The sequence below is a fragment of the Oncorhynchus kisutch genome, linkage group LG16 (assembly GCF_002021735.2).
Source record: "Oncorhynchus kisutch isolate 150728-3 linkage group LG16, Okis_V2, whole genome shotgun sequence".
Classification (NCBI taxonomy): Eukaryota; Metazoa; Chordata; class Actinopteri; order Salmoniformes; family Salmonidae; genus Oncorhynchus; species Oncorhynchus kisutch.
The window spans coordinates 41,488,598-41,494,597 of NC_034189.2; the positions used below are offsets into that span (position 1 = coordinate 41,488,598).

The following is a 6,000-nucleotide window of genomic DNA, read 5'->3' on the forward strand; positions in this document are numbered from 1 at the left end:
CTGGCCCCAGGTCATCTATAAGTCTTTGCTAGGTAAAGCCCCGCCTTATCTCAGCTCACTGGTCACTGTAGCAACACCCACCCGTAGCACGCGCTCCAGCAGGTATATTGCATTGTCCATCCCCAAAGCTAACACTTCCTTTGGCCGCATTTCATTCCAGTTCTCTGCTGCCAACGACTGGAATGAATTGCTAAAATCTTATAGAGTCTTATATCTCCCTCTAAAAATTTAAGCATCAGCTGTCAGAGTAGCTTACCGATCACTGTACCTGTACACAGCCAATCTGTAAATGGCACACCCTACTACCTCATCCCCATATTATTACTTACCCTCTTGCTCTTTTGTACCCCAGTATCTCTACTTGCACATCATCATCTGCACATCTATCACTCCACTATTAATGCTAAATTGTAATTATTTTGCCTCTGGCCTATTTATTGCCTACCTCCTTCCCTACTCTTCTACATTTGCACACACGGTACATAGATTTTTCTATTTTTCTTTTCTACTTGTTTGTGTAACTCTGTTTTTGTCGCACTGCTTTGCTTTATCTTGGCCAGGTCGCTGTTGTAAATGAGAACTTGTTCTCAACTGGCCTACCTGGTTAAATAAAGGTGAACAAAAATAAATAGGGAATAAGGCACCATTTGGGATGCAACCAGTGAATCCAAGAAAACCTCAGGCTGAGCCACATCCTGGTCAGTGTGACCCAGAACTAACTCTATGGTAGTCTAGATTATGCTCAGGGCATTTGATTACCCTAGTGCACTCAAACATGTTTTTTCATCACATGAGAGATTATCCCAATAGCATGCTGTAACCTCTGAACATGAGAAGGAGGCATGGGCAGGGGGAGGTACAATGATCCGCTCTGTTTGGTAGTGAGGGCTGACGCACTTCCCGGACTCTCTCACGTTGGTAGCATATGTCTACCCGATTTGGGTGCGGAACTGCTAGTGCACCTGGCAGTAAGTAGTAGGATACTTCTGTGTGGCCCCACTTGAACCCCTTTGCAACGGAGAAAAGAGGGAGCATTTACGTGGCTTGCAGTGTAACACTAGTTACCGGACCTTGTGTCACTTCACTTGGTGTTGATATTGTATTTCCTTACTCTCTCTCCATTTGGAGAATGTAATGTGGTAATATTTGATATGTAAGCATGCGGTATATTGTATACCTCGCATGCAAAGAGTCTATTATATGTATATCTGACTCCGTAAAGATGATTTAGCAATATGCAAGGTGCTATGTAGACCATGTGCAAGTATTATGCTTTTAGCTGTCTAACAACAATATTCTCTAGTGCTTCTTACAGGAAGTTGAACTCCTTCCTCTAGTATCTTTCAGAACATCATTTGAACCAGTCTTTGATTCAGTCTGTGGAAACTTGATTGTGCGCAACATTTTAGGGTAGCTGTAAAACGTGATACTAGTTTGCGAGGAGCCGTGTCGCTAATTCGTTATGAGGATGTTTACTGGGTGAGTTTTTAACCCAGTTCCAGTAGATAGGGATATTTCCAGTAATAGGGCTAGAGTTGGGGTCTCGCCCCTCGAGTGAAGGTGCTGTTTGAGCATTCTCCATTTCGGAGTTGAAGCGGGCAAGCATAGACATAGTGCATGTGGGCAAGCGTAGACACGGTGCATGTGGGCAAGCGTAGACACGGTGCATGTGGGCAAGCGTAGACACGGTGCATGTGGGCAAGCGTAGACACGGTGCATGTGGGCAAGCGTAGACACGGTGCATGTGGGCAAGCGTAGACACGGTGCATGTGGGCAAGCGTAGACACGGTGCATGTGGGCAAGCGTAGACACGGTGCATGTGGGCAAGCGTAGACACGGTGCATGTGGGCAAGCGTAGACACGGTGCATGTGGGCAAGCGTAGACACGGTGCATGTGGGCAAGCGTAGACACGGTGCATGTGGGCAAGCGTAGACACGGTGCATGTGGGCAAGCGTAGACACGGTGCATGTGGGCAAGCGTAGACCTGGTGCATGTGGGCAAGCGTAGACCTGGTGCATGTGGGCAAGCGTAGACCTGGTGCATGTGGGCAAGCGTAGACATGGTGCATGTGGGCAAGCGTAGACCTGGTGCATGTGGGCAAGCGTAGACACGGTGCATGTGGGCAAGCGTAGACACAGTGCATGTGGGCAAGCGTAGACCTAGTGCATGTGGGCAAGCGTAGACACAGTGCATGTGTTGGTGTACATGAATACAACTGGGTTTGTCATATTGCGAGCTTTGAAAAATAAGCCTAAAGCCTTGGGATGCTTGTGATCTTGAAAGCTACTTGCTGGAAGAGAACATTGTGTTGGGAAAGAAATCCTCACCACTGTTGCTGTTTCTTATCGTGTGAAAGGGTCCTATCGGGGTTTCTGCTTGTAGACGGATAACAAAAAGGCAGGGGTTGGATTTACTTGGCTTCTGGTCGAAGCCAGTCAGGAAATCTTTGGGCTGTAGAGCATAGGCAGACCAAAGGGCTGTCAAGGGGAGGCCACTTTTTGGATTGTGAAGGCATCAGTGTAGCTTAAATAGCCTAACTGCAGTGTGTGTGTGTACACGTTTAAATAAAAAAAATGTATTTTTTTATTTAACTAGGCAAGTCATTTAAGAACAAATTCTTATTTTCAATGACGGCCTGGGAACAGTGGGTTAACTGCCTGTTCAGGGGCAGAACGACAGATTTGTACCTTGTCAGCTCGGGGATTTGAACTTGCAACCAACGCTCTAACCACTAGGCTACCCTGCCGCCCCATCTGTGTCTTTGGTCTGCCCTGTTAAGCCTGAATGAAGACAATGTTCCTCCACCCCCAGAGCTCTGAGATTGGTTGTCATTACCTACCTCTGTGACACATCATGGTACATATGCTTCCAATCAAAATCAAATCAAATGTTATTGGTCACGTACACATGGTTAGCAGATGTTATTGTGAGTGTAGCTAAATGCTTGTGCTTCTAGTTCCGACAGTGCAGTAATATCTAACAAGTAATCTAACAATTCCCTTTTTGGCCTTCCTGTGACATCGGGTGTTAGTGTCCTGGAGCGCAGGTAGTTTGCCCCCGCTAATGCGTTGTACAGACCGCACTACCTTCTGGAGAGCCTTGCGGTTGAGGGCGGTGCAGTTGCCGTACCAGGATGTGATGCAGCCCGACAGGATGCTCTCGATTGTGCATCTGTAAAAGTTTGTCAGAGTTTTGGGTGACAAGCCAAATATCTTCTGCCTCCTGAGGTTGAAGAGGTGCTGTTGCGCCCTGCCTTCACCACACTGTCTGTGTGAGTGGACCATTTCAGTTTGTCTGTGATGTGTACGCCCAGGAACCTTCCACCTTCTCCACTGCTGTCCCTTCGATGTTGATAGGGGGGTGCTCCCTCTGCTGTTTCCTTTGTTTTTGTTGACGTTGAGTGAGAGGTTGGTTTTCCTGACACCAAACACTGAGTGACACTGAGTGCCTTCATGCGCCGGCTACATAATGATGTCATTCCCGCATCCCACATGGCCACAGTGTTGCGTGTTCAGGTTTGCCAAGACAGAGACTCATCTAGAGATGAAAAACAGAACAGGAGAGGGAACCTCTCAACAAAGAAGAAATGGTTGTTCCTTTTTCAAGGGGAGCAGATTCCAAGAAAAAAGGGGAATCTACAACATGAACTCTCCAGTGAATCAGAGTCAACGTGAAAGAGGATGTTATGTAGCCTAACAACGTAGACTAGTGTGTATGACTGACATCATCCATCAGCTAAGTAAGCCATATGCAGATAATAGACACACACCCCATGCAGTTTCCAGTTTGTACGCTTCTTCGTGTTGACCTAGACTAGAGCAGGCCTCAAAACAGGCTGGATGACAGTGAGATTACCGTGGTAATGTGAACTGCAACAGGAGCACCGTATAACGCAGAGAAATGTTTCTGTTGCTTTGAGTGTGCATGTCAGAGGGGTTTTTGTCAGAGTAGGGATTTTACACTCCGAGATCAAAGAGCTATTCTATCAGTGAAGCAGAGCCTGGTGTCACCAGATCATAATCATTGTCACGGAACACTTGTGTCACTTGTGACTCTGGCTGTCGGTGCTAAATGGGACAAAGTGAAACCGAGAGGGAGAGAGATTTAGAGTGAGAGGCGACGGGAGAGGAGAAACGGCCCCTGTAGAAATGTCCTGTCTAATAAAATCTGACAGTTACTCAAAAAGACACTGGGTTGTCTCATAAAATTGAAGGGTTGGCAGTTGGCACGCTTGGCAATGGATCTCATTAAGATGTGCCGACATCAGAAGCATTATTCCTTAATTGGTCTGAGCTAATAAAATATTTTTGCTAGAAGATGGCTCATGGGTAGGTTACAATGTCTCTGGGGAACCTTGTTGCTAGCTTGCACTGTTTCCTCTACTTTCATGTGGTGGTGGAAATGTCAGTTGTGTTTTGATAAGACGTCATTTGAAAATTCTCCATCTGTTTCGCCTGCCTCGTCTCCACAGTTCTATCCTCCACCGGTATGTTTGTGAAATGGATGATTATCCCATCTGCGATTCTCCGAGACAAACGGCTTTTGTTCTGTCTCTAGGCGAATAGTAATGGGTCATCCGACTCCACCAATGTGAGAGATTTGAATATTACCTGCTTTGTCCAACTTTTCCTCTGGAATATAGATTTCACAGTTTCTTACGGTCTCTGTTTTCTCAGCACCTCAGCTCAGAACGACAGATTTCAACACCAGGCGGTTGCTATCACAACAGTCTCAGGATGTGCAGTGGATGCCAGATTCACTTCAAATCTCAACATTTAGTTCGTACCTGGAAGAGTGACTAGAGTTTTTCAGAAATTGGGCCAAGATGAATTCCCCAACATCTATTTTGTTGTCTCGCATAAATCTGGGTTTGAAACATGCAGATTTCAATCATGGGAGAGATCAATGAGAAACTGAAGATGCCTATCAGAGTCAGACGGTCAAAGCCTCTGCTTACCCAGTATACTGGCAACAGAAATGCTTAGAGCTCCAGATCTTTCAGTTTAGGTTCTCAGGCTCAGGTTCATTTGATGAATCCTAGGGAGTACAGCGGCTTTGACTCCAAACTGACCGCTGTGTACGGACAAATGAGGGATTCCTCTTCCTCCAGGAAACGGCAGGCAGGTTCTGGTCATCACGAAAACAACCTCTGTCCAGCTGAGGCATCCACAGCTTCCTGCTATGATGGCCAATTGCACAGATTCATGTGGACTTTCGTAATGGCTTTTCCAGTTGGAGCTTGTTTTAGGCTAACTGTTGTGGAGATGGGATGTTAGATTCCACTGCTGTGTCATTTTGAATGAGCTTAAAGCATCTGAAAAGCATAATCTTCCTAGCTACCCCTCATAACAATTCAAGTTTAGGCTAATACGCTAACAGCACTCATCATAATTACTTTTCTCGCCACTTAAAAGCCCCCTTGCTCAAAATTCTTCAGAGATTTAGCAGCCATTGCTGGAATATTAGGACCACCCTTACATTTGACATTTTAGTAATTTAGCAGACGCTCTTAACCAGAGCGACTTACAGAAGCAATTAGGGTTAAGTGCCTTGCTCAAGGGCATATTGAATGATTTTTCACCTAGTTTGCTCTGGGATTCGAACCAGCAAAATTTTGATTACTGGCTCAATGCTCTTCTGAAGTTTGAACCACGGGGATGGCAAATTCACTTTTCAGATGCAGCAATTGATAGCACACACTACTTTTAGATGGTTGTTGTTTTGTGACTCTGGACGAAGAAAAATACTTTGCAGCAGGCTTGTCATAGATTAGAATAGGCCTACGTCGTGGCCTGCGCCTGACCTCGAACTATCCATTCAACCACGATGAGTCCTGAGCCTGTGACCTTTACCGGAATGTCGGAATGCCTCATGGAGCTGGTCATCCAGTGTTGAGCAGGTGGGATGCTTGCTGTGAAAATTAAAACTGGGGACATTGTTCTGTAGGTATGTTAGCTGATGGCTCTAATAGCCTGCTGTGCTCATGACACGAACAGTGT

General features: G+C 46.0%; 1 protein-coding gene across 1 annotated transcript in view; it reads left to right on the plus strand.

The window, feature by feature from the left end:
- Positions 1–6,000, plus strand: part of LOC109878188 (cytoplasmic protein NCK2) — a 60,638-nt gene that overhangs the window by 4,694 nt on the left and 49,944 nt on the right. The window lies entirely within an intron of this gene.